General features: G+C 39.4%; 1 long non-coding RNA gene and 1 pseudogene across 1 annotated transcript in view; both read left to right on the forward strand.

The window, feature by feature from the left end:
- The window catches only part of LOC119507282, a 205,320-nt gene that overhangs the window by 136,027 nt on the left and 42,044 nt on the right, over positions 1-27,249 (forward strand). The window lies entirely within an intron of this gene.
- Positions 7,660-10,668, forward strand: LOC119507274 (annotated as a pseudogene).

Here is a 27,249-nt window from a genome sequence, read left to right on the forward strand (position 1 = left end):
CTCTAGGGACACCAAGAGACACTCGTATATGCCCTACTTTCATTAAGCACATGTCCAGTAGTAACATTAGCCTCGCTCTATCAGCTGCCGTGGGGCTGGAGGGCTACAATAGTTTGTGCCTCTAGGTATGCCTTGGGAAGTCCCCCCTGTTGGACCAGGCTATTTTGGCTTCTGAGATTTGACATTCATAATGGCCTTCTGGTAGCAACTGTAGAAGCGTGACTACCAGCACAGGCTGAAATTCTCTGGGTTTCTCACTTGTCCCAGGTGGCAGACGAAGGTCTTAACACATTTTCAAGGGGCACTATCCGACTTGAGATAGTGCCTCTGGCCTTGGAGGTGCTATGATTGAATGCATGTGTTTCCACCCACTGAGACTGACCTTGGCTGGGATGCATTTTCTTGGGAAATAGGTGAAGAGTAGGGGCCATCAGAGCAGGTAGTCCTCCTGGATAGAACAGTCTACACTGTTACTCTGGTTGTCAATGCTGATGATGTATAACTGGACTGGACTGAGGCCAGTGATGCTCAGGGCAGGGATGAGTAAAACCTTTAGCTTCCTAGAGACTATCGGAACCGCAAAGGACCAGTGACGCTGACACTGCTTGGTAAGCAGGTCTTTTGTTGGGGCAGAGGAACAGTTGAATTAGGGGTCTAATCACAGATGACCTCCCCAAATGCCTAGGAATTGTGGGGTGTCCTAATCTTGGAGGACTACCCTCAGAACTGACAATAATTTGGCAATATGTGGATATTTCAGTCACACAGAACATGACAAGGAATGCATTTCCAGGCTCTTGAAAGACATTTCTTCTGCTTGGCTTGGAGGCAGTGCTGCCATAGCCAGACCATATCCCCCCCAGAACAGAGATGTATGCATGGTCAGGTCAGGGAAATATGTTACCCTGTCATGCTGGCGTCTGTCCAGGAAAAAGATTCAGCAATCTCTCCATTAATTTCTGAAAGACATTAGATGCATCCTGCAGGCCAAATAGCACTGAATATAACTAAAATTTGCTGAGCATATCTCGGGGGGACATCTCCCTCCCATGGTCCTTTTGAGCTTAAGGAACCTGGAGATCTAGCCTTGTGACGGTCCATGGCTGTGGAGTTGATCAGGGGATCTGGCAGCAATGGCAGCAGTCAGGTGGTAATCTTTTTGAAATCATAGTCACTCAGGGTTTTCAACTTTAGGAGGGAAAACACCTGCTTGGCTGAAACGTGGGCACCAGGAGATACTGAGGTTGTGTGATAGGAGGGCAAGGCTGAGGACTCCATGTCTGAAACCTGTTAGAAGGGGAGGTGTTGTACCTTGTGTACTTGGTACATGTCACCTTCGCAGTGACTGGCGGAAGAGCTCTCACACAGTGCAATGTAGTGATGGACCTTTAAGGAAGTGGGTGAGAGATTGTACCGAGATTTTGTCTTTGCTCAGCATGGGATGATGAAAGGAGGTCTTAGAGGGTGATTGATCCTCCCCAAGGCAGGAAGCCCTTCATCAGAGTTCACCCAAAGACAGTTCTTGTACAGGTGGGCTGTGGGGGCTGGGTCAGGGGCTGGGGCTGGGTTAGGGCCGGGACCTGGGTCACAGCCTAGTCTCGTACTGGAGGCAAGGCACTGCTGTCCTTAGGTTTGGGGGTTAGGTGCTGATTTGTAGTGTGATTGCCTGGCAGGGCTTAGCTGTTGTATCCCCTTCCACATAGAGTTCCAGAGGTGGGGACAGGTATGTGTGGAGTGACCCTGTCACCAAATGCATGTACAGCCACCCAGCATGGTTGGTCCTGCTCTTGCTTGGTGCTGACTTGATACAGAAGCAACTAGATGTGGTTTAGGTTAAGAATATGTTGGTATGTGATTACCTGGGCAACTGTCTTTGGATCAAAGCCCCAGTGGAAAAACAAGAAAAAATCTGGGGAGGAGATAGAGGAATGAAACAAAAGAAAGCTTAGACTCTCTTGAGAACTCACCATCGAACACTTCCCTGCAAAAGCCTTCTTTGAATTTGGTTGTAAGAGTTAGCAAGTTCCTTATCAGCTTCTGGGTGAAGGAACCCAATTCAGGGGCTGCATAAGCCATCAGTCTCCTCCAATTCTCCCTCTTTATGGAGAGCACTGTCATGTTTCTCTGCAAAGGGAGAAGCTTGACCGCAAACTTGATGGGCTTCAGGAGAACACTCTGTGTCCTCTGATAGGCAAGGGGCTAAAATTTGACTTGCTTGGATGACCCAGGAACCTGGAGTTTTGTGTTTATACAAAGAGAAGGACCTTAAGACGAAAAGCCAAGCAACCCAAGGGAATCTCTGTGCAGTTCTTGGGGAGGGGAAGCAGTGACCACAGCTACTCTGTTGAGAGTATTTGCAGGTTAGAGCAGGGAGGGCTGAGCTCAGTCTTTCACGGTTACCAGCAGCTTAGCTAACTGGTACCTGAGCAGGCATTTGTCTTTGTCTTTGTAAACAGAGAGTGCAATGTGTTGTGCTTTTTTTCTGTCAGCTGTGCCATTCTGGGGTGGAGGATGGGGTGACTGAAGGCCCTGGTTTACAATTCTGACGAAGGAAACCAAACTCATAAATTATGTTGAAGTAAATTTGAAATACCAAGCCCAAACTTAAGGTTGATTGAAGATGCTGAAAGGGAGCCAAATAGGGGGACACAACGGAAGTAGAGAAATCAGGAAAGTGAGGACAGTGGATTAGGGAAACCGGAGGGGCCCTAGAACCATTCTGTAAAGGGCCAGAGAGTAAATGGTCAACCTTTGTGGGTTGCAACTAATCAGCTCTGCAGCTGTGGCACGAAAGCAGCCATAGGTAATAGTGAGTGAATGGGTGTGGCTGTGTTTCAATAAAGCTTTATTTATGAAAACAGGCAGAGAAATTGGATGTGGCCCATAGGCCTTGTTTGCCAACCCCTATTGTAGAGAATAAGCGCAAACACCTGTGGTGGTTTCCCCTAAAGTTCTTCATTGGTTTGCACACCCAGGCTGGATTTATTTAAAGGGGACTGAGTAGAATATGTCATAGATCATCTTGTGCCTGTTTTTTTCTTGGCATTATCCCAGTTTTAGTACCTTCCATGTTGTTCATGAGGGGAGAAGAATTCAAGAAATGATGAATGATGGTCAATAACTGTGAAATCCTTCTAATGTTTAAATCCCTTTATGAAAAGCATGAGAACTTTATGAAAAACACAGGGGAACAAATTAAAGAGCTTCATTAGTTCCAGTTTTGGAAGAATTGATTTTTCTTTCTTTTGAAATTGCACCCCCCCCCTTTTTTTTTAGAAATCAGGGAATAGACCATGTAACTTTAATGAAAATGAAATTTTCATCAAATTTGAGAAGAGTTTTGTTAGTGGTAGCAACTAGGTCTGTTTTTGACAAGCGATGAGGATATTGGCTACTTAACAATTTCTAAGAGAAAAAGTCTTCCTGCAAGCTCAGCTAAAAGGCAAAAGTGTCATATTTTGGATATAGGACACTCTCCAAATTATTGGATTGAGGATGGACAATTGACCAGAGTGATCAAATATAGATCAGAAATGGGTACAAAATGATGATGGGACCAACCACATATCCTGTCTTGGGGATCTGAATTGCAAGCAAAAATAGAATTCTCTGATTTTGAAAGATGCTTTGGATCAGGCATGCAAATATCTAAAGCCATGTACAAACTGAAGTTACAAGGGTGCAGCGAAGATATAAAGAGAGAGAGTAAAAGAGAGATGATGTGCTGAGAGAAAGAGACAAGAGAGGCAGATGGAAAGAGGAGGAATAGTTTGCACAGCAGGCTCACTTCTTCACTTGAGCATCCCTACATTTAACCCCTTTTCTTCCCAAAAGAGATAACCCAGGTGGATTTTTGTTACTTGAAAACAAACAAAAAAAAAACTCTAATGCATGTTCTTGGTCCACAAATCTCAGGCAGGCGGGATTAGATTGTGAGGTGGAAAGAGGGAAGAGACAGGGAGAAGCAGAAACTGCCAACCCCTGCATTTCCTATTTTGTTTGTGCCTAGTTGCTAATTTTTGCTCTTTGCTACGGATTCTCACAGGCAGCATATGCTGGTAAAATCACTGATCTTCAAAGCCAGCTAGAGCAAAGGATAAGGAAAAGCTCTTGTTGATATTACATCCCTCTGTTAAATCATGCACCTCTCATTCTCCTGGGGTCTGCTAGAGAAATAGAAAGGTACACAGAGTAAGTGCACACACTAATGCACACCTGCACACACATGCACAAACATTCGACCTTTTTTGCTCCTTAAATTCATTCTCCAGTCTTGACTAAAGTTTCCCTTTTAGTGTATATTTTGTACAATATGAGTTATTTGCAGGGTAAATAAAAGAGAAGGTAATGGAGAAACTAAATATTGCACATTTCCTAATATATATACTGACACTTTTTAATGGAAAGCATTGTCTCAGGTGTACCCTAGACTTGTTATTGGGGAAGGGAATCCAGCTGCAGGCTCAGGGCATATTCTTCCCCACCGCTTGAGGCTGATATCATTCTCTCCTAAAGAATTTATATATTAATATATGCAATGCTCTTGTGCAACTTCTCTTTGAGATAGCAAAATAAGTTGTATGCAGCCTCAGCTTTTCTTCCTGATCAGTAGACACTCTCATGTGATTTTTCAGCTTTCCAAGAAGGTAGTTTTATTAGTCTGTTCAATTAATGTTTCCTATAGAACCTCCAAAAAATCTAAAAAGTTTCTAGAAATAATTTCAGTTCTCTTAATGCTTTTGCTTTTTAGCATGTTTTTATCTAGCTACAACTGGGGAGCATCTTTGTTTTCGTAAAAGCTTCCAGGAGGGCAATTTTTATCCCTGCTACCTGAAGATAATCTCTTTACTCTTATTTGTGACTTTCATTTTGAGGTAGCAGGTCCAAGCTGAACCTAAAGTATGTTCACTATTTTTGACCTCGCCAAGCAATTTCCCTCCAAATGCCTTTATCTCCCAATATTTAACAATAGCTATTTCAAGTGTAAGCGTGTTCCATTTCATTGAGAAGCCTTTTGCCAATTGTTCCTTTTTTGTGAACTTTGGCATATCTTACTAGTTCGAAAAAATCTTTACATTCATCTTATCTGTCAGGATCTAAGAATGATGTATGAACATTGTCGAGTACAAGATACACCTTGGGGAAAACTATGTTATGCAGTTGCCTGGCACATTTAAGTCATTAATGTTTTGTTTTAACTTCAAGAAGCATAGTTTTGGCATTTGATAAAACCGAATTATGTTATAAAAGTTCTACATAACACACTGTTACTTCTCTCTCCTGTTCCTGAAAATCTTACTTTAATTAGACATTATGACAAAAGTAAAAACTCTAATTCAGCACCATCAGGAAGCACATGAATAAAATCAATAGGAAAATAAGTGTTCCAGCAGCTGTCTTCCTTTTCAGATATTTGGCTTATTCTTTATAAATCTAGATTTTCACCTAGATTTTCCTTTTACCATTTGTTAACTTTGACTTTCTCATTATGTTAAAGATAAAGAAACATATGGCAAAATGAAGCTGTAACTTTCCTTTTACTAAGTGATACATTTAAAAGTAAGAGATGGAAAATAAATGAAAGGTAGGGTGTGGTACTACTCACATGCCTTCCTTGTGTTTCTTTATTTTTGTGCAGATTTGGTGTTATTATTGTATTGAGAGAGAACAGGTAATTGCCATATGATTAAATTTTCTTTCTCAGATGCCACTGTCAATTTATTTGATTTTATATTTTTAAAAGTTACTAGAAAATATATCCAGTGCTTGCTTTTGAAAGACCCAGTCTGTATAATAAATCAAGTGCTTTACCAAATATTTCTTGCATTTCAGAATTCAGGCACTCTAAGTCTTTTTGTTAATGGGGGGTGGGGGTGGGGATGGGGGTGAACAGGGTCTCTCTCAGTAAACAGCAGAGCCCTGATTCTGGAGCCTGGTTTCAAATTCTGGCTCTGATACTTAGTAGTTTTCTGATCACCGGCAAGGTAGATAACCTCTACCTCAGTTTTCTCATATATAAAATGAGGTAATCATGGTGTCTTTCCCATAGGGTTAGAAGAGGGCCTGGCCAAAGTCTGTGCTACATAAGCATTAGGTCTTACTGTTATTTGCATGATGAATACACAATCTGCTCCTCACAGCAAACATTTGATCATGCGTACTCACTCGGTACACTCATTTGTCAACTGTTCTCCACAGGCCCCCATATCAAACAATGCAGAATATAAGGTGAATGATACACCCCCGGGGCAAAACACTGTATTCTACAAGAATGTTGTCTTTGGTGCTGTATAATTTGGAGGGCTTGACACATCTACTTCCATTTCATACCTATTAAAGCAGACCATGAAGTATTTTGCAGAACTTCCAAACCATGTTAGGAAGACAAATTTCCTCTCTACCTTCCAGAAACAGAGAGAGAGAGAAAAAACTTCTTTCATAGAAGAAAAATTAAAATCACATCTATAGAAATAGCCTAAGCAATGCAGTTAGTTTGATGTTTTTGTAATTCATCTAAAATAGGCAGATTATTCTGAGGAGACCTCAGAGTACTGTTCCTGCTGCCTGGGTGACATAAAATTGCTCTTAGGGAACAGATACCAAACGTTTTGGCTCTATTATCACTGTGATATTTCCATTGCGTGATCCCCAATGGATGTCGCTTTCATGAGTGTGTGTTTTACAGCCTAAAGGAGGATAAGATATTTTGCTTCTTATTCAGAAATGTAGTACTTTGAATATGTGACCCAAAGCGATAAAGGCAGCCATTGTATTGACACTTCAAAGCTCACCCAGAGACCTCCGTGCTCAAGAGACATTGATACTCAGTTGGACTCAATTCAAAGAAACATTTTGAACTGGAAGGTGTGAGGAATTTGTGTTTATTTTTCTGTTTCAAGTCTAAAACCACCTGCTGCCTTGCCAGAGTTTTCTTTCTTCCAGTTAAAATAAGGTAGCTCTTAAAAATTAATTTTCTCTACTGAGAAGCACAACATTAGGAGCAAATGTTCTTTTCTATTTCTTTCATTTTTGTTTGTTCCCCAACTTGATCACCAAACCCTGGGAGTAAAGAAATTTAATCCAGTCATCATAAATATAGCATGAGGCACATTTAGGAAATTTCCAGTCTACAATCTAATCACATCTTTCTCCTTTTCTTGCCAAAAGGAGACCATTGCCAACAGCAAAGAGAAGGCGTTTGAAGTTTCCTTTTTATAATTTTGCATTGATAACAATTGCTTGGAAAAATAGACAAAGCTTGGCCACTGACAGGGTGTTGCTGCAGATTGAGGAAGCTGTGACGAGGTTATGAAGTCGCTCTCCGATTCTCTGTTGCACCTGGGCGGTTAGTGGCAGTGGCGGTAGCCCCAGCTCCTGCTCTGACACTGACGATGCCTAAGGGGCTTCACCCTAAGGGACCACGGGGAGAGCGCGGAGGACGCCGGGCCATTCCCATTTGATGTCTGGCCTCTTGCTGTGTGTGGCTTTCTTTTTATGTCTGACTTTCATTCTGCTTATAAAGAACTCCAGTAATAGGATTAAGACCCATCCTGATTGTGGTCATGAGTTTCCAAGGTATGATAATCATATGACAGCACTCACTGCTCCAGATGTCATTTGACTCATCAAAAAAGTTTGTTCAAAAGAAAAAAATCCATATGACCAGATCCATTTCTTTATTGAATGGCTTGATGGATTTCCTTTACTCTGATTCATACCAAAGCTGTCCCTCTCAACCTACGCAACAAAGGATCCTGCATGAGTCAATCCCAGAATGCCATTTCCACATCACCAGCAGGTGAAGAAAACCTCATGAATATCAATCGTAGAGACTTGGAGAGCATCACTGATGTCTGCTCCAATGAGTACCTCCCTGAAGTTGAGCTGGTGAGTCTGCTAGAAGAATAGCTACCCCAGTAGAAGCTAAGAGTGGATTCTCTCTTTTTATATGAAAGCCAAGACTGGACTCAGTCCACATGGCAGCACCAAAATGTATCTGATGCCGTCTCTCCAGTCCTTGCTGAAGAGACTTTCTGTTAGGTGATTCTAGGCACAGAGAGGGTAGAGCAGATGACCAAAACTTACAGTGGCATCAACATGGTTACACATCTCCTGGCTGAGAGGAATCGTGATCTGGAGTTAGCTGCTCGAATTGGACAAGCTCTCTTAAAGCGAAACCATGTCTTATCTGAACAGAATGAAGCCCTAGAGGAAAAATGGGGACAAGCCTTTGATCAAGTTAATCAGCTGCAGCGTGAGCTATCCAAGAAAGGTGAGTTAATTCAAACTGTCTACATTGCTTCTGAAGAGACTGAAATTGATTCTAGCTATTCTACACCTCTTTGGTTCACTTTAGCTTATCTCAAGGTTTGTTGCAGTTGGACATGCTGCAAGAAAAGCTCAAAGAATTGGAAGATGAGAACATGTCTCTTCAATCCAAGGCTTGTCACATAAAAACAGAAACTATTACCTATGAAGAGAAGGAACAACAACTTGTGAATGTCTGTGTTAAACAACTTCATGAAATAAATGCTCAGATGTCCAAAATGACTGAAGAACTGTCAGGGAAGAGTAATGAACTGATTTGATACCAAGAAGAGATATCCTCTCTCCTGTCTCAGATTGTAGATCTTCAGCACAACTTAAAGAGCATGTGATTGAAAAAGAAGAACTGAGACTTCACCTACAAGCTTCCAAGGATGCTCAAAGACAACTAACAATGGAGCTACATGAGTTACAGGACAGGAATATGGAGTGTCTGGGAATGTTACATGAATCCCAAGAAGAAATAAAAGAACTTTGTAGTAGATCTTGCCCTGCTGCTCTTCTCTACTTTTCTCAGTCATATGGAGCTTTTACTGGGGAATCTCTAGAAGCCAAGATTGAGGGAAACGTGTAAAAAGTTAAGTTTGGATGAAGAATCTTCTCTATTTAAACAAAAAGCCCATCAGAAACAGATATTTGATACAGTTAAGGTTGCCAATGACACACAGGGCCACTCTGTCCCATTCCCAGCTATGCTACCCATCCCAGGCTCTAACCACTCAAGTGTCATCATGACAGCAAAACCTTATGAGTCTGGTTTACAGCACTCAGAGAATGAAACACTACTGAACCAGGGGAGCAACTTGGAAGAGGTTCTAGAGAACTCTCAGAAGATGGGTCAACCAGGACCCTCTGGAGATAGTGATTTGGCTACAGCGCTACACCGCCTTAGTCTGCATCAACAGAACTATTTAAATGAGAAGCAGTTCTTTGCTGAAGAATGGGAGTGGAAGATCCAGGTTCTGGCTAACCAGAAAAAGGGGTTAGTGGCTGTGGCACCCCCACAGAAAGCCTTGCCTCCCTCTGCACCAACCAGTCAGAGATCACAGACTTCAGCAGTGCCAGTTGCCTGTGAGGTTTTATGCCAGAAAAATTGCAAATTGTCAAGCCCCTTGAAGGATCACAAACTGCAGCATTGGCAGCAGCTTGCTCAACCAAACTCAGGAACCATCCTTGATCCACGACCAGGGGTCATCACCAAAGGCTTTACCCAGTTGCCCAAGGATACCATCTATCACCTCTCAGATTTAGAAGAGGATGAAGAGGAGGGTGTCACTTTTCAGGTTCAGCAGCCTTTTCAAGTGGAACAGAAACCTGCACTATCCAAGCCAGTAACACAGCTCTTCCTCCCACCCATTACTTCAGCAGTGCAGCTTCAAACCGAAGAAACTGTCTGTCATGCACAAACCGACATTCACATTTACCACCTGTCGGATACTGCATCCCTCTGACATCACTCAGGTCACCCCCAGCTCTGGGTTCCCTTCATTATCCTGTGGAAGTAGTAGTGGTAACAGTGCATCAGGCACAGCTGTGAATTCTCCTGTCCTACAGACTCAGCATCGGCGAATCCATCACCAACCGACGAGATTCTACTATAACATTCAGTAGCACCAGGAGCTTGGCCAAACTTCTACAAGAGTGAGGCATCTCCGCTAAAGTGTACCACAGCCCCCTTTCAGAGAACTCTCTCCTCCAGCCTCTCCCCAAAGCCCTGACTTTTCCTTCCACTCCACTGAATTCACCATCTTACTCACTTTGTCCTCCTTTGTCCTTTGAGCTTTGAGCACATCTTTCTGAAAATTATTTGGCCTCCTGACCAGCTGAAACATTCCTCCAGGAGATGTATGGCTTGAGACCTTACTGGAACCCTCCTGATGTTGGCCAATTGAAGATGAATTTAGTGGAAAGGCTGAAGAGACGGGATGGCCAGAGTGGTCAAGACTCCTGGTGCCCAGGAGAATGGAAGACGCCAAGAGGCAGAAATTGGTCTTAAAAAACTAGACTCTATTGTTCATTTAAGATCAGGTAGCAGTTTACTAGCTGGGGTGAGGAGGAATCAGAGTCTTCTTTTCATAATGGGTAACGATGGAACCCCAGTTTGTACATCCTCACCCAAAATGGGTATCCTGAAGGAGGAATGAGGTTCAGCAATTACTGAGCTTTTGTACAAATTAGTACATGAAGGATAGTTATTCTCTGATACATGTGGTCTGGTCTGAGTAGTCAGAAAAGGAATGTTGCAGAAGGGTTGTGACTGTGGAAAGGGGAAAGTGGAGGGATGGAAAGTGAGTTGAGATGAAGCCCCAATGGACAAGGTCTGAAAATTGAAAGTGTAAGTGAAAGGGCATGAGTGGATTCAGAAGAAGAAAAATTTAATACACTCCTTCAGTTGGATTTTCTTTTGAAAATAAGTGAATAGAAAATAAATTCAGTAATATAGAAATATACCAGAAATGCTGAACTTGTGAGCACATTTACTTCTGCGAAGCGTAATGAGGGAGAAGCTAGGTTAGCAAGACGGAAAGAGAAAAAGGAGCAGCTTTCACTGTTGCTTAAAGAAAACTGTTTTAAAAGGTTGGTAGGGTGAGCTCAGTCTGTTACTAAGGCAATAGTGAGATGGCTTATATGTTTTCCCTGTTAGTGTCTGTTTAAACTATCATCAATGGTATGTTCAGAGCATTTACAAAACAAGGAATTTTACTTCTTTTAAAAAGATCAGAAGTATAGACTCCCATTTTCCTTTCTGTTATCAGGCTTTGAGCCACTGGGAGCACAAACCCCACCCAAATTCCTGTTGTGGCGGCAATTAATAAAAGCATCCAGCTGTTCATTTTTTAAATTTGTATTTTTATACAACGCACCAAAAAATCCAACATGGGTGGGGTGGGAGGGATTTACTTTTAAGAAGGAAGATATGGGTAATTTGGAACCAAGGAAATTTGTTTCCAGAATATTTTTTCTGGATAAGTGCAGGGGCCAAGGAATATGAACAACTGCATGTCTCTGAAATTTCCTTGGAAGCTGAAAGAAGTAAAACCAGAAGTGCAATCAATAGGAATTAGGGGATGTTATTTATTTATATATGTAAAAATATTTTGTAAGGAAAGATGGTGGCAGCTAAACTTTTTCCAAAGTGTACTATGCATATTTTTAATGAAAAATGATATGTATTTGCACAAAAATTCTCAGGCACATTAAATTATGATAAACTGACATAAAATCCAGGTGTCTGTTATGAGCTTAAAATTAAACTTTTTTCTGAATTATTTATGATTTCAAATCATATGCAAATAGCCTTAGGCATCGGTCTTAGGGAAACCGTTGTTACAGTAGTTTTTTTCAATTTGACATGAGAGCGCAGGCTTTGACAAAGGGAGGAATGAGTTAGAAATAGCTCACAGTATTTCTATAAAAGATGCGTTCTACACAGTATTCATGGCTTGTTCTTCTTTCTGACCATTCTAGTACATGATTAATACTTGGTAGTTATTAATACTGACTTTTGACATTTGGAACTAAGGCTTTTAGTGGTTGTTGGTCCACCTCTTTGATGCCAGATGCACACAGACCTGTACTCGACATGCAACACAACAGCAGCAAAATGTACACTTAGTGGATGCGTTGCAGAGCACAGTTTTGAGGAGTGGGCATAAGTGCCCTCTGTGTGGGGAAGCCAGGGAGCAATACTGTTTGATACCTAGACTCTGGACTTTGTCAAACAGCTTTTTATATACTTACAATTGCTTTGTCAAATGTAAATCAGATTAAAAAAATGAGTATCTTCATAAATTTTCAAAAAAAAAAAATAGACAACGCTCAAAAGATGAAGGAAGTGCTTCTTCATATTTCCTCAAAGAATTGTGCAATGTGTAAATGTTTATGGAGTTTTAATTATCACCTTAGGATTTCACATAGCAATCTGTAAATAAATGTTAGATTGAAATTTGAGAAGCATTTTTTTTTAAACCCATATTGTGCACAGTACTTTTAATTAAGACCTAACACCTCATCCTGACTATATTCTTTCTAGGAACTTCTATAACCCCCAATCATAGTTTCTGCTTTTCCCTTGTGTCCACAATGTACTTTCATGCCCTGCTCCTCAAATGCCTTATTCTGAATCAGCTCATCATTTTATCCTGGACTCACCATGACTTCTCCCTGATACTGAATTTTCTTTTTTTTTGCCTGCCCATTTTTGACCCCATCGTTGTCCATTTCAATAGTGCTTTTAAATACCTTAAATCCTTGAACTTCCATCATATTTGCCATTTATTCATTCATTAATTTTTGTAAACAGCCTGAATTTTCTAAATTCTCTATACTCTTGGATTACTGGAGAAAGTCATGCTGACTGAGCGCTCTAAAATTTCATGCCTTATAATCCTATATGGGCCCTTAGCAAACACTGCCAGTTAACTCCTATGGTTCACAGTCATATTCCTATCCATAACCTTTTTCTTTCATCTTTACAAAAGTGAGTAAAACTATCTGAAAAAAGTCAAATTCATTTCCCAACTCATATTCCTCAAGGTATTTCCAATCTTACATTTTTTCTGCATTCTCACCTGTCCTCCTATTCTTAATTTCCCAATCGACCTATTTTCCCTCTTAAGGCCAATGGTTTAACCTATGCTTAAAACCCTATCTTTTTTTGCAGGATTTATTCCATTAATTATTCTGTTTATGTCATGTCTTCAAAAAGTCCATTTCCAATTTATTTATTTATTTTTGTCCATTAAATACTTATCTCTTACCTTTAAATTGTGACTTTCTCTTTCCTTTTCAGTAGTAGTCTATGCTCACTAGTTCCAGTTTTTAATAACTGCTAATTCCATAAACACTTATGATGTCTATCATTTTACTAGGAAAACTACTCGCCTGAAGACATGATCTCCTAACTGAAATTAATTATCTTATTTTTAAAATAAATGTTCTTATATATGTTTATATGATTATTGTCTCTTTTCCCATGCAAGAAGATAAACCCCTTGAGGACAGAGACTATTCATCTGCTTCCCCATTGTAACTTCTGTTACCGGGTGCAGAGTAAGCACTCAGTAACTATTCATTGATTGATTACAGAATCACTTAATCCAACAGCCCCTTCTCAAACCTCATTTTTCTTTAACTTTCACAGATCTCTGATAATGATTCTCTTCTTATTAATGTTATTGAGGTCCTTGGGGTCATCTTTCATTTCTGCACTATGTCCAGGCAATCTCCAGTTTCTTGTTCTCATACGTGTTTCTTTCTTCTCCATTCCCATTTCTGTATTTTCAATTGGGAAATTTCAATACCATCTAGTAGCCTCCTAGCCTCCTTCCATACCTCTTGTCCAATCCATCCTACATTAAACTACCAGTATAATCTTCATCTAAAGGAAAGTTCTGGTCACACAACCTGTAAGTTTAAAAACTATCAGTGACTTCAGTTGCTTGTAACCGAGACTTTTAGCAGTTCTATGATCTTCATTCAAATGATCTTTATTGCCTTATCCTTTAGTAATTTCCTACATGATCTTTATGCCTCAGTTAAACATTGTTCAAATAACTTCTACAGTTTTTATATTTGTACATTCTTCATACAGTTTTTCTGGAGTTTCTTCTCTCCTAAGTTATCTAAATCATCTGTCAGGACTTAAATGGCACCTTTTCCAATAAGCTCTGTCAGATCTCCCCAGACAGAAGTGACTGCTTCATCTTTTAAACTCTCACAACACTTTGCTCTCCTTTCATGCTGTGCCTCACATTATATATTTATTAAACATATTTGTGTGCATTTTTCTTTTGCCTACTAAATTATATATTGTTCAAGAACAGGGATATAGTCTTTCTATCTCTGTATTACTTTAGTGCTTAGCAGAGTATCTTTTTCCCTCCAGATTTAATGAGGTATAATTTACATATAATGAAACACCCACTATACAGGCACAGTTTGGTGAATTTTGGTAACTGTAAGTAGTTATCATCCCACAATTAAGATATAGAATATTTCTATTATGCTAAAATGTCTCTTAATGCTCCTTTCAGATCTCTCACCTTCCTTAATTCTCAGCCTCAGGAGATTACCAGTCTTCTTTCTGGAATTATACTTCTGCTTTTTCCAAAATTCCATATAAATGTAATCGTATAGTTTTTAGTCTTGTGTTTCAGCACTTTCACTTTGCATAATGTTTGTGAGGTTCATCCCTGGTGTTTCATGTATTAATTAATCACATGTAATTAATATTTCCTCCTATTGCTGAGTATGCCTATACCACAATTTGTTTATCCATTCACAAGTTGATGGACATTTCAGATGTTTCTAGTTTAGGGCTATTACTAATAAAGCTCCCATGAACATTCATGTACAAGTCTTGGTATGGACATGTGCTTTTGCTTTTCTTGAGTAAATACCTAAGAGTGGAGTAGCCTGATCATATGGTAGGTGTATATTTAACATTTTAAGGAACTTTAAAACATTTTAAAAAGTTGTGGAGAAGAGGTAATAGAGTCTGGTGTCCCTTGGAGCAAAATATATGTGCTGTTTAACATCTACAATCAGAGTAAGTGGGAACAGGAGGCTGAGTCACAAAAAGTTACTCTAATAAAAAGTCACAATCTCTCGCTCACTTCCTGAACTTGAGCCAATTTTCAGCTCTGGACTCCAGTGACTGAAAAGGTGGCCTCATTTCTAGGAGGAAGGACACTAAAACACTGTGGCAAGTATACATTGCAGCAATTCTCCTAGTCGTTACCCGAAAGGACCTCTCATTTACTCAGATAAGTGTACACTGAGGGGAGGGAAATATCCAGACATTTTGAGGATTATTGAGCATAGGTATGAATTGAATTTGGTACTCAGAGAACCAAAGCATCATCATGGCTCTCCAGTGGTCTTCTAGGGTCAGGCAATAAAGGGGTCCTCACTAAAGTCTAGTTTCCAGTGGGTCCACTGGGTTCATAGATCTATCCAGTGGTCATTTCCCCATTTCCTGAATGTAAAATGCAGATGGATATACATGCAAGTTGGAATAGTTCTTTCATTGTATCGTTGTTCTATTGGGTAAGAGAGAATATAGTGGGAAAGCCAAATAGAAACCGCTGAAACTCTCCCCACCCCATGCTGAGGAATGCATTCTAGTGGAGAGGCGGAATGAGGATATGGCAAAAATTAGTGGGGTGGGGGGCCCTATTACATTCCTCTTTCCTTTTCATTTTCCATTCTGGAACCTTTAGATACTGATGGATCTGGAGAGTGACTATGGATCCCTGCAAGCTCAACCAAGTATTAGCCCAGATTGCAGCTGCTGTGACAGATGTTTCATTCTTCCTAGAGGAAATATATAAAGCCTAAGCTACATGATATTGGACCATTGGTTTGATGGATGCCATATTTTCTGTTCTGATAAGAAAAGAGGTTCCCAGTTAGTATTTACATGGAATTTACAAAAATACTAGTAGCTTTGCCCAAGGGCTATGTTAACTCACCCTCCCTTCTCTCATACTAGGGTATGAAGAGGTCTGGGTGGTCTGGGAAGCCCACAAAATGTCACATTGATCCACTGTATTGATGACATCATGCTGATCAGGCAGGATGAGCAAGGAGTGGCTGATAGACTAGAGGTCTACATCTGGACTCATCTATCCTCCTTTCTTGGCCTCAATCCAGATCTTTCCCTTCCTCTCTTTAAGGTCAATTCATTCAACTTTAAGGTCAATTCATTCAAGTGCCTACTCAGAAACTTTGCACTATTGATTATACTTTATTTGTCCTGTATATTCAACATCTCCCTCTCAACTGGATCTTTTTCATCAATTTTTGAAGCAATGCTCCCTGCACCACAAACCTGCCTCGAGCTATTGCACTTTTCTTTTCTGCTGCTTCTTGGAAGAGTTGTCTATACGCATTGTTACCTTTCTTTCACCTCCCTCTCACTGATCAATTTTTCTCAGTTTGTCTTCAAACCCCATCACTTAATGAAAAAAACATTTTCTAAAGTCAACACTGACCTCCATGTTGCTAACTCCAGACATTTTTCTGTCAGTCTTACTTGGCCTTTCACCAGCATTTGATAATGTATTCCAACCTTGCAATCCCCTTGAGCTCCAGATCCATATAACCAACTGCTTACTTGACAGCTTACTTGGATGATTCAAAGTCACTTCAAACTCTATTTATACATATCCATAGTCATTCTATTTAAATCCAATCTAGTTTTTCTCCAGTAGTCCCTGTCTCGGTAGCTCCAGAAACCCAGGAGTTAATTTTGACATTTCCCTCTCCCTCGTTGTCAATATACGATCCCACCACCCTGGGAGGTCCATTTTCCTGCCAAGCCTTTTAAAATATGTCCACTTTTCTTCTCTACTGCCTCTGTTCCTGTTCAAGCTAACTTTTCTCTCACCTAGATTATTATAACAGCTTCCAAATGAACCATCTCTTATCCTCACTTGTTCTCTTTCCTCTATGCTTCAGCCAGAGCAATTTTATTTTCAAAGCAGAAACCTGACTTAGTCACTCATTGCATAAAACACTTTCATAAGAAAAAAATCCAAATATATAATGTGGCCAAACAGGCCCTGCCTGTTTGTACCATCTTGATCTTTTATAACTCCCTCAGCCCATACCCTTCACATGAGTAACCAGCCATTCAGTAACCAGTTCTGCAGGGAAGCCTTCTTGACCCCTCAGTCACACCTCCCTATTAAATGTTCTGAATACATGCACATTGTTAGGTTATTTATGTATTAAACATTCAACTGGAGGTTATTATGTGTTGGACACTATTATAAGCACTTCAAATATTAACTCAATTAATCCCCATAACAACCCAATAGATACTTTATGACTTCCATTTTGTTTAGGAGCAAATTGAGGATGGAGAGGTTAAATAACTTGCCTAGGGTCACACAGCTAGTAAGTGGCTGTAGTTGGGATTGGGCTGAGCATCTGACTACAGAGTCCACACTTGTGACCACTTCACTTGTGCTCCCTCTCTTCCTTCTCTCTCTCAGTGATACTTAGCACAGTCACAATTTACATTATTTGTGAGATTGTCTGTGAATTATCTATTTCGTTACTGCAAGAAAAACTATATGATTTGCTCATTACTAAGTCCCTGTGACCTACCAAAATGCTTGGTACATAATACAACCAGTAATGAAAAAATGGAGATGAATGAATTAATTAATTAAACCTTGAACTATTTATTGACAGGACTCTGAATTTTGAACTTCCTCCCATATTTGAGCTGTGCCTTCAACTTTTGTATTGCCAGATTAAATTAATTCAAAATATTTCTGAATGGGCATTGTCAAAGGTATTTGAAGTAGGTAGTAAATATTTTCATGGCCATACATCTTACTAAATTGAGCATCTGTGTGGAACGAGTTGCAACATGGTGTGTCATGGAAACACAGCCTCAGGCACACAGTAACTGCTTAGTTACTTACATGCAAGGCACAAAAGGCCCAAAGGAGCCTCCTAGAGTGTCCAGTCTCCTGGGAAAGCCAAATCGCACCAGTCAGGGCCGGTAGATGGCAGCTCCGCACACAAATCTATGATGTTTGAAAGGTGTTGATCCACCTTGGGGAGAAGGGCCGTGTCACTGAGGACTCCTGACTTGGTTAGCATCTGGGGCTGCTTGCTCTCAGTTTCTGGGTTTAAAGTCTGGTGGAGCCTTTTCATTAGACTCCCCTCCTCTAATAATTAAGAATTCAAACTCCTTGTCAAGCTAAAGCCAAGGAATAGTAAAAGAAGGTAACATTTTTCTAACTATAAAATAACATATGTTCATTGTAAAGCATTTTAGAAATATAGATTATTAAGAAGAAAGTAGCGATCAATCACTATTAAATCTACAAAGAAAAATACAATTAATATTTTGATGCATAAATCCTTTTAACACTTGTATTCATATATAACTATATAAACAATATTTATATATAAATATATATCAAATACACAGGAATGCATACACATATTTATATATGTGAGTGCATGTGTGTATACTTTCAACATTTAGCAAGCTACTTTGAATGTGTGCTTGTTTAACTTATATCATGAGATATTTCATTATTATTAAGTGTTTTTCAAAAACATGATATTTAATGGATGAATAATTTTCATCTATGGACAGGCCATAATCTACTTTACCTTTTTCCTCTTATTTTCAGTGTTTTCTTTTAAAAAATAATTCAGTGTTCTCTTGTATGTAAATCACGATCCATAGTGCTGAAATTTTCCTCATAAGAGTCCTCAAAATAGAATTAGCAGATTAGAAAAAAATGAATGTACCTTGATTCATATTACTTTAATTGCTTTCCAGAAAGGTTGTAGGTAAACATGCTTAACAGAGGTATACCAGGGTGTCTATCCTATTATATGTTTGTCAGCATTAAATATTACTCCTTGAAACAAAATCTTTGAGGATCAAAAACTGATAACCCTGTGTTAGTGGTTGGGGAAATATACATTCTTATAGTTTTGTTAATGTTTGTCAAATTTAATACTAGTTCTATGGGAGAAATCCCTACTAAAATTTAAAATCACCTACTTTTTGATAGCAATTTAATTTCTGGAAATTATTTCTCCAGCTATATTCATACTTGTTCCCAAAGTCATGTGAACAGAGAATATCCATGACTATATTGTTTGTAATTGCAAAAGGTTGTAAGCAACCCAACCATGCATTTAAAGGAGCTAATTATAAAAATATGGTGTAGCCATATCATACACTATTGGATTAGAGGTCTGTTGAAAATAACAGAAAGCAAAACTGAACTGGCTCAAACTATAAGAATATACATTGATGACTTGGAAGTTCAGAGGTTGAGTAGACCTCAGGATGGCCTTAACCTCTTGTGTCACACCATCCCTAAAGATGTAGTTTCTTTCCTTTTCTCTTCTCTGCCTTCCACAATATCTTCTCCAACATAAGGCTGGTTCCACTTGGGACTGCAAGATGTTTTGTGCTTCTTCATCTCATTGAGAAAGGAAACAACTTCCTGAATTATCAAAACAACCTTGGTTCCATTTTGATTGGACCAACCTAAGTCACTTTACACACACTGAAATGATCACTATTGATGGGGGACAAGACATGCTGCTTGGCTTCCACAAATCAAAACCTACCCTGGAGCTCCAGGTGGGATCAGTCTCACTCAAACTTCAGTGCACAGAGGAGTTGAGAAAGTGAAAGGACACTATAAGGTTTTCATAATATCCCCTACAATTTCTGTGCATTAATTTAAAAATGAGGCAATTTTATATGAACTGATATCTAATGAACTCCAAGATATGATGCTACGTTAAAAATATCTAGGGCTGAACAGTATCTACAGTAAGGTGTTAATTATGGAAATACATGGACATATTTGCTAGTATATACAATGAATCTTCCTAGAAGGTGCACAAAGGATCTGTTAGCATGAGTTACTTCTGGGGAAGGAAATTTGGGATGGGAGGACTAGATAAGAGGGATTACTTATGTTTTTTATAAAGACTTCTTCCTTTGTGTTACCTAATTTAAATGAATGTAAAAACAATCTGGTGTCTTATTCTACTTTCTATTTCTTTGAATATAGTGAGATTTAATTTTTTCGAAGTATTAATTAACTAATTATATTTATTCTATGAGTTGTCCACAATGTTTTTAGTTTTTTTTTTTTTAGCCATGTGTGGTAGTCGGCATTCAAGATGGCCCCCCAAATCATCTTCCTGTGGTTTTCATGACCTTGTGTAGCCCCCTTTTACATTAAATCAGAATTGGTCTGTATGACTAAAGAATGTGGTAGAAGTGATAAAAGACATTGCAGCGTCTGACCCTAGATTCCTTGTTCTGAAGGCGGCCAACAATCACACCATGAAGACAAAGAATCAGTCCTGAGAAGAAGTTCCTATGAAGAGTGTTAGATCCCAGAAGAAGAAACTAACATGTAGAAGGAGTTTCTAACCCAGGGGCCCCACAGCTTATCTCACAGAAAACAGGTGCCCCATAAACTAAAGAATGAAGGCTGTTCAAGGCTGTTCCAGCCACAGTGCACCTCAAAGGTGGGTAAGGCAAGGTCAGATATGTCCGTAAGATGAACCACCAGAAAGGGCTACTCTCCCTTGATAGATAACGCAGCTGCTTCTCTAAGGAGAATACTGTGTCAGAACCCTAGCAACCAATCAGCCCAAAACTTGATAGGCACTCACCCAATCGAGAGACAGAGCACCACAGCAGGCACCCTTCCCAACGTGGGTTCCTTTGTTTGTTAAAAAAATGCAGCTCCCAGCTGGGAGCTCGGACCCATTTTCTTTCTTTTTGCTGGCTCCCACCTGCTTTCTTCCTCTAATAAATCTTAAACTTTATACTTAAACTTTGACTCACTGTGTCGTGTGGATTCCAGAATGACTCCGACCTAACAAAGAGGGAATGAGCATCTCTCTCCTGCCCCTCAGCCTGAGGCAGGGAAGCCAGGTGGCTGGAGTTGGACATTCACTGTCCAAGAATGAGAAGTCTCTTCACCAGGATATGGAGGCTGTTCAATCACCAGGGGCACCAAAGTTATCATTGTTGGGCTGGATAATTAGGGAAAACTACCATCCTTCACCAATTTTGTATGAATGAAGTTGTACACACATCCCTTACAATAGGCAGTAATGTAGAAGAGAGAGTCATTAATAATATATGTTTCCTAATGTGGGATATTGGTGGTCAAGGATCTCTTCTTTCTTCCTGGGACACTCACTGTACTAACACTGAGTTTATAATAGTTGTGAACAGTAAGTAGAGTCAGAGGAAGAATTTCTGTAACTAGAGAACTGTATAAAATCTTAGCACATGAGGACCTAAGAAAAGATGGATTGCTGATTTTTGCTAATAAACAAAATGACTGTGGCAGAAACTTCCCAGTTTTCGAAACCAACTTCTATTAAAGATCACCAGTGGCATATCCAGGAATGTTATGCTTACAGGGGAGGGATTTTGCCAAGGACTTGAACAGATGATGCCATGACTTAAGATTAGATGATCTCAAGGGATTAAAAATGCCTTCTTGACAAAAGGGGGAAAAACATAACAAAATAAGGTTTCAGTGGCTAAGAGATTTCAAATAGAGTTGAGAAGGCTTTCCTGGAGGTTACTCTTATGCAAGCTCCAGCTAGACATCCCAAATGGCCACAGTCTGCCAAGCCCTAACCAACAGTAGTCCTGAAATACCTATCTGAAACCAAAGTTTCACTCACTAAGTGTATTTTTCAGAAACCGAAATCTACCAGAATCCTAAAACCCGGAGGCAACAGCTTCTTCAAGAACATCAACCTGATGCAGCCCCCTACCCCATAATATCGACTCCCCTTTTCAATATGAACAAGTTAGGGTGCTCACTGCCTAAGTTTTAAAGAAAACTAAGAATAGAAAAATGTTCTTCAACACAGAAGAATGTCTAATTTAAGACCGTTTTTATATTTTCTTCTTTTTTGTGCTTTCAGGATTTTCTATCATGCTTTTATTTGCACATTTCTTGGTTTCTTGAGCATTTTAATTAATTTGTTGTTTTACCACCTCATCTTGGAGTCGTAATTGTACAAAAAAAGTTTGATAACATTTTCAATACCTTCCTTAGTTATTTGTGCATTTCTTTTACTTTCTTTTGAGTTAATTTTGGTAGCTTTTATTAGGCAATTTTAATTTGCTAGTTATACTAGGCCAGTAATATACAAAGTGTAGTCCAATCTGGAGGTAAGATTTATTTTCATAATAAAACCAAGATCCCATTTCCTTTTTTATTCTCATTCTCTCATGAGTGTATGGGGTTTTCCAGAGAGTAAATGACATGTGATGATGTCATCTTTATGACAGCTAATGGAAAGTATGTTCTTGTGTTTTAAACATTTCCTGGTTTTAATGTCTAATATGGTAAATGTTGATCAACGGGACACACATCAACAAAAGCACTTCGGGGTCCTTAATAATTTTTCCAATTTTAAAGCAGTCCTGAGATAAAAGTTTGACAATTGCCCGAACCATAGCAACTTCTCTCCTCTTCTGTGTCTGTCATTATAGCCCGCTCTGACTCTGATCTTCCTTATAATTACCCTTGTGATTACACTGGGCCCTTCTGGATAATCCTGGATAATCTCATCCATAACTTAATCATACCTGCAAAGTCCCTTTTACTTTCTAAGACAATAGTCACAGGTACTGAGAGTTAGGACATGGACATCTTGGGAAGCCATTATTCAGCCTACTGTATCATGTTTCAATTTATTCTGGTACATAGTGTTGCAAAGGAAGAGTGGAAGTTGTCTATATTTTTATGTTGTTAAATCTGTGGTTATTTTTATCAATTTTAAAATCTCATTTTATCTTTATTTTACAATTTTTTTTTTGGTCAGTATTTATACTTTGGCGTTTGAAGATACTCAAAGGACTTTGCAAGAGATGCTTGGGTAGACAGTCTCGACCAGATACAGGCAACAAGAACAGCTCAGAAGATTTCATCTGACACATAAACAAAACTAGATACTTTCTCCACAATTTGTATACAATTTTGCCTTCAGAAAACACATTTGGTGCTGCAAAAGCCCCTCTGAGAACACTTAACAATGTGCCAGGACTGACGGATGAGCCCAAAAGCCATTGCTCACTGGAGAAAGCTGAATTTTCTGCTCCACACCTCATTTCACAGGCTGCCGGCAGAATGTGGTGGCCTGGATGACAGCTGACATCATGGGATGGCCATGAAATAATTTCAAACACTTGTAAAATGAGACCACAGAACTGCTCTGTGCAGCTGTGAGAGGCAGTGTTTCCAACTATCCTGTGGAAAAGGAAGGGCTCTTCAAATTGTTACAGAATTCTGCTTTCAGACCTCGAAGTTCTAATTATTTGCTCTGTGTGAGCTGAGCTCAGCAGTGTGTCAGTTTCTTTGACTGACATTAAGGACATTGTGTACCCATCCTAGTGGAGAGGAGAGTAGAGATGGCTTCTTTATTAGCTGCCATTATGCAAAATACCAGAAATGGATTTGCTTTTATATAGGGGGTTTATTTAGTTACAAATTTATAGTCCTAAGGCCATAAAATTGTCCAAGCTAAGGCATCAACAAGAGGATACCTTCACTAAAGAATGGCTGATGCCATCTGGAACACCTCTGTCAGCTGGGAAGGCACATGGCTGGCATCTGCTGGTCCTTTGCTCCTGGGTTGTGTTGCAAAATGGCTTTCTCCAAAATGTCTCTGGTCTTCTGTCTCTCTTAGCATTTACCTCTCAGCTGCTGGGCATCTGTGCTTGTTCTCCCAGGGCGTTTCTCTCTAAGTATCTGGAGGTCCTCTCTTAGTTTCTCTGGGGCAAACTCTGGGCTTCATCTCTTAGCTTAGTGTCTCCAAACATCCTTCCATCTGCATCTCCAAGCGTAAGCATCAGCAAACATCTGTGTCAGCTCTTGAGTTCTCTTAAGTACTCCAGTGAACCAATCAAGACCCACCCTGAGTGGGCAGGGTCCCCACCTCCATGGAAATAGTTTAATCAAAAAGTCCCACCCACAGTTGCGTTAATCCCATGTCCGTGGAAACACTCAATCAAGAGATTCTACACAACTAAATTGCATTAAAAGATCATGACTTTTGTGGGGGACATAGTATATTCAAACCAACACACCTGCTCTGGAGGATTTTGCAAACAGTGGTTTGATTGCCTCAGTGGTCAGCACTGCTTCTCTTGTGAGTACTAGGGGAGGTTCTGCTCATCTTTCTGAGATACTGATTGCCTATCTGGACTCTGTCCAGGTCTGTCTTAGTTTCTGAGTGCTGCCATAATGAATTACCAGAGACTAGGTGGCAAACAACTGCAGCAATTTATTGTCTTACAATTCTGGAGGCTAGAAATCTAAAATCAAGGTGTCAGCAGGGCCATGATCCCTGTGAAACCTTCAGGGAGAATCCTTCACTGCTTCTTCCTAGCTTCTGATGCTTTGCCAGCAGTCTTCGACATTCCAAGGATTACAGCTGCAGCACTTCAAACTCTGCATCCATTGTCACATGCCACCTTCTCCAGGTCTGTGTCTTGTCTTCTTCTTGTAAAGACACCAGACATATTGGATTGGGGGCATTCACGAAACCAGGATGATCTCATCTTAACACAACCAATTCCAACTGCAATGACCTTATTTTCAAATCAGGTCACATTAGGAGGTGCTGAGGATTAGGACTTCAGCATTTCTTTTGAGGAGAGACAATTCAACTAATCACAATGTCCCACTGTGAACTATTTCTAATGAAAATATGCCAGTTCCCATAAGAGCAAGTGGATATGAGGGTTGTGGGGTAGTTTCAACTCAGAGGCAGACCTCACAGGTAACTTTTGCAGGAAATTACACAGCCTGTTGTTTTTCCACATAAGAACATGGAGGATGGAGGGTTCACTTTTTATATAAACAATAGTCTCACACTACAGTGATGGACAATGACTTTTCTCAGTAGAAATGCCTTTGGCAATTGAAACTGATAGGTTTGGGAATCTTGAAATATCTCCCTCTTTTTCTATGAAATGTGAAAAGGTGAATACTTTGATGTGATCTCCTGCATTAAATGGCACTTGAATATATACACAATGACACAATGTAATTAGAGAATAGCTTGGTGCTTATAAGGTATGGGTTGTCAAGAACTAGCTTGATTCAATGTAGAAGAAATCAATAAAAATATATGAGTACCCACCCGTGAATCTTGAAGATGATTGTATAAGAATGTAGCTTATGAGGGGGTGACAATGTGATTGAGAAAGCCATATGGACCACACTCCCCTTTGTCTAGGTTATGGATGGATGAGTAGAAAAATGGGGGAATAAAAAAAAAAGAAAAAAAGGCATCCAGTGTTCTTTTTTACTTTAATTGTTCTTTTTCACTTTAATTTTTATTCTTATTATTTGTGTGTGTGTGTGTGGTAATGGAAATGTCAAAAATTAATTTTGGTGATGAATGTGCAACTATATAATGGTACTGTAAACAATTGAATGTATGCTTTGTTTTGTATGACTGCATGGTATGTGAATATATGTCAATAAAAATGAATAAAAAAATATATGAGTTAAAGAGGCACAGTGAACAAAGTTCTTAGCAAAGGCTCTACTGCTTCCACATACAGAATGAAACATCACTACAGAAAATGGAAATATCTAAGCAGAACACAAATCCAGTGGCTTCTGCTCTGATGTTGCATAGCTACACAAGGACAGTTCTCAAATCCAAATGGCTATCAGCAGTGAAAGGTCAGGTTCTTCCCCTTTTAAGCTAAAAAGGATTGGTGGTAACACTTAGTATTCTTGTTTGCAGTTGTTTTTAAAAATAATTTTGAGCCTATTTTAAAAATACAATAGTTATAGCAGTTGAATTATTTGAAAAACCAGAAATCCCTATGACTCTATAAACATGCAATCAAAATTACTTGGGTCATTTTTATTATAAAAGTAATACATACTCATTGTTGAAAATACAGATAAACAAAGATTGTTCCACTGAAATGTCAACTGTTAATTTTTTTATCATACAACTTTGCAGTCTTTTTCCTTTATTTGCTTTATCCTTTTTTCTTAATCACATAAGAAACCCAAAATTGATTTAAAGTTATAAAAAATAAAAGAAATGAGTACAAAAGGAAAAATTACTTCTTTACCCAAACAACCACTATTAAGAGTTTGTTGTCAAATTCCACTGTTTTATTTTATGAATATATAGTATATTCACCAAAATCTGATTACACTGTACCTTCTGCTTTGTGACCCACTATTTATCTTATGTATATTATGTATATATTATGAACATCAACTAATTTTAGGAAACATTCTTTTACAACATTATTTCACATTTTGTTTACTGAATGGACTTACAGTGCTTTAAATGTTCAATCCCCTATTGACAAATATTTTGGTTGGTTCTGTTGTTATGATCATTCTTAAAGATTAGTTTTTGTATATATCCATAATTAGTTCTTTAGGATAAATTCCCAGAGTGAGAACATTGGATCAAATGTTTTCTGAACCTCTAAGATTTCTCTTGAGATTAAAAAAAAAAAGGTCCCTCAGGAAAGTTTTGCAAATTTAGATTTCCAACGGCAGAGTATGGAAAAAAGCCTCTTTTCCTTTCTAATCTTCATCTGAGTCTAAGAAAAGTATCTTATTATTGTACTCTATAGTTCTTTGCTAATGGGATATGAATATGCAACTTTACAGACTATGGGACACAATAAAAGGAATGATTTTTAGTCTGCTGCTCTGGGCTTATCTGAGTAATCTACATGGGTGACTCAAAGTCAGAAAGTTGCTGTTTGGGGCATTTTGTAAGACAAAGTGGGATGTGTGACTGACTAAATCAGTGACCCTATGCCAACAGTCTGATCCCGTGCTTAATTCCCGTAAGAAGGTCAGCAGAATGAAATGCTCTGGGGGGAAAAACTGAAGCAACAAAACCCGCTGTGGGACTGTACTGCATCTACCCCTGGGGGAGCTTCTCGATCTGGTTCTCTGGTATCTCCCTTTGACTTTCCATTGGGTCACAAGTGGGACAACCTCTGAATTCTTTTATTCTTTCTGTAGTTCTTGGCACCAAGTTGTTTTGGAGTGCCCATCCATGCTGTCCATTTTGGACTTTATTTTGAATAACTGTCTTCTCCTTTGCCTCTCAGTGGTTCCCAACCCTGAGCTGCACATTAGAATCACCTGTAGAGTTTTCACAACAATTCATACTGTCCAGCCTTCTACCTTCCCCAGGTCAATTAAATTAGAATATTCGGGAAATGGAACCTGGACATTCAGAGTATTTTATTAAAAACTCCACATACATCTACAGTGGACACCCAGGGTTGAGAACCAGTATGCTAATTTATTTCCACCCTTCAGTTTTCACAGGAACCACCTCTCTTCACCCGTACACGTCTTTTACCTAGCGAGCTCC

This window comes from Choloepus didactylus, chromosome 12 (assembly GCF_015220235.1).
Source record: "Choloepus didactylus isolate mChoDid1 chromosome 12, mChoDid1.pri, whole genome shotgun sequence".
Classification (NCBI taxonomy): domain Eukaryota; kingdom Metazoa; phylum Chordata; class Mammalia; order Pilosa; family Megalonychidae; genus Choloepus; species Choloepus didactylus.